Source organism: Galeopterus variegatus, unplaced genomic scaffold (assembly GCF_000696425.1).
Source record: "Galeopterus variegatus unplaced genomic scaffold, G_variegatus-3.0.2 Scaffold10638, whole genome shotgun sequence".
Lineage (NCBI taxonomy): Eukaryota > Metazoa > Chordata > Mammalia > Dermoptera > Cynocephalidae > Galeopterus > Galeopterus variegatus.
Genome location: NW_007736749.1, coordinates 63,340 through 65,808, shown reverse-complemented (window position 1 = coordinate 65,808; position 2,469 = coordinate 63,340). Strand labels below are relative to the sequence as shown.

Genomic DNA, 2,469 nt, shown 5'->3' with positions numbered 1-2,469 from the left:
ATCATGATAGAGACAGTGGGAAAAAACAGATTAGAAAGAGTATACATACTATAACCCCACTGTAGTTTTTTAAAGGTATATGTGAAATACATATAAGAATAAACAAAAGGTATAAAGGATACAGAACAAAGAGTTTAATTGGGACTATTAGTAGAGATGGGATTATAGGATTTATTTTACTTGCTGTGTTTTTTTCTAAACCTCCCACAATGAACATGTATTACTTTGGTAATTTGAAAAAATACTAAGGTAACTGTTAAGCTGAACGTTTTGTGCATAACCTGAAACCAACACGAGAGGTGTTCTCAGCTCTTCCAGGTGATCTATGACTACTCACCAAAAGTGGAGTCTTCCCCGAGCTCCTTGCCATATTTCAGCATGCAGTCTCCCAGCAAGCCTTCTGTCTGCGGGTATCCGGTGGTCTTCACCTGCCCTCGGATCTTCGACACAGTGTTCAGCATTCCTAGCTTAGCTCTGTATGCTTAAAAACATTATCATTTGTAATTCCTTAAAGTTACAAGGTGGAGTGACAGGTATATAATGCTTAACAAACATAGCTGCCAAAATTGAGGTCACCTTAGACAAAACGCCAGAGACCTGTACGTATGAAATAACCGATCGCATGTAACCTATTTAATTTTCTCACATTATTTTCTAGATTCTTTACCAAGGAGGGTACTAAGCACACTGCTGCATAACCATGATGGAACATAGGAATTATGGCACACGTTACTGACTCCAAATAATAGGAACCAGGGCTATTATAAGCACCACCCATAGAGTGAGACCCTTAGGAACGCTTGCAATTACCAGCGAGTGAAATCAGACACTGACACCTGTGCAGACCATTCTTCCTGGAGACCAAATGTAAACTAAGAATAGAATTGCTGAAGTAGATGTTTCAAATGACCAACCAGTCATTAACACACACACGCTCTGCGCCCAAGAATGGGTTCAGACATGAGATTCAGTATCATAAGGGAGGTCTGCTGCACACGTTTAGGAGGCAGAACCACAGGAGGAGCAGACCCCACCATAGTGAACACGAGCTTTGTGCTGCTGCTCCCCCTGGTGCAGCGCAGCTCCCTGGCCCTAGGGAGGTGATGGACAGTGACTGCTTGTTACCTTCTTTACTCTGACTTAGGCAATCAGTATTTCTTAATCCCAGACCCTGTGTAACACACTGTGCTTATTCCTGGGACTCTAGAGAGGCCTAAGACAGCTTCTGCCCTCAAGGAGCTCACAGCCTAGCTTCTAGAAGGCAGAATATATGTGGTATGAGTATTAAAGTCCGGTGCGGTGCAGGGAAAGGAAAAGATAGCAATATGCTGGACAAAGATTGAACAATGTCCCTAAAAAGTACAAGAAACAGTGTCAGTAAAGTGTAAAAGAGGGAATGCTTATGGTATAATCGATGGACAAGGAGTAGGCTAGTTTGACCTAAGAAGAAATTAATACAGGACAAAATGGAAGAGATCTATGGAAATACGTGACTATGAATTGAACACCAAAGCTAAGGATTTAGGATTTTGTTCTGCAGGCTAGAGAGTGAATCACACACCAGCTTCTGGTATTTGAGATAATTTTAGGCAGTCACAGAACAAACTTTTCTTTTCTTTTACTTTAATAATTACATATTTATTTTTAATGTATTCTAGACCAGTGCTTCTCAAACTTTAATGTGTGTGCAAATAACCTAAAGATCTTGTTAAAAAGTAGAGTCTGATTCAATCGGTCTGAGGTGAGCCTGAGACTCTGCATTTCCATCAGTCTCTCAGGGATGCTGATCCTGCTGTTCCGTGCACCACACTCTGAGTAGCAAGCCTTCAGACGCTCACAGTGCCAGCCTTTTGAATCTTGCCAACCTCAGCCTCAAAGCACTTATCCTCCATATCCCCAGGGCCAAAGGCTTCACTGCCACCCCATCACACATGCATACTCACACGCACACACNGTGTACATATCTGTGGGGTACTGTGTCGAATATCAATACCTGTGTGATGCTCAAATCCAGATAATTAGTATATTCAACATTACACAATGTAATCATTACGGTTCTTAAAGCTATCATCATCAGTACAATTTTTTAAAACTTTATACGTGCCGTCCTCCCTGTATATATTTGATAAAATACATGTTCTTAAATTTTAACTTTCTTGATTTTCAGATGGTTAAGTCTGTGCTGATTCGTACAGCCAAGGGCCTCACAGTACTACACGCAAAAATAAATTCCGAAAAAGTAAAGGCAGCTTCAAAAATCCACAGATCTCAAGGCTCGGGCGCCCCCTATTGGTTCCTGTAATTTACAGCCTAGGAGAACCTCATCAGGTGATGCCGCCTGGGGACCAAGGACATTCAAGACCTCCTGGGGAGCAGCTGCTGTCACCCTGGACCTTCTCATGCTGTTTTTCATATTCTTTATACTTCACTTCTTCAGCATTGGAGCCATGAAGTAAAAGCCCTTTCAGA

At 41.7% G+C, this 2,469-nt stretch overlaps 1 long non-coding RNA gene across 1 annotated transcript in view; it reads right to left on the bottom strand.

The window, feature by feature from the left end:
* Nucleotides 1–342: 342 nt before the first annotated feature.
* Nucleotides 343–2,469, bottom strand: part of LOC103610131 — a 9,469-nt gene continuing 7,342 nt past the window's right edge. Inside the window, exon 3 of the long non-coding RNA XR_552188.1 lies at nucleotides 343–481. This is a non-coding gene — a long non-coding RNA (uncharacterized LOC103610131). The remainder of the gene's footprint in view (nucleotides 482–2,469) is intronic.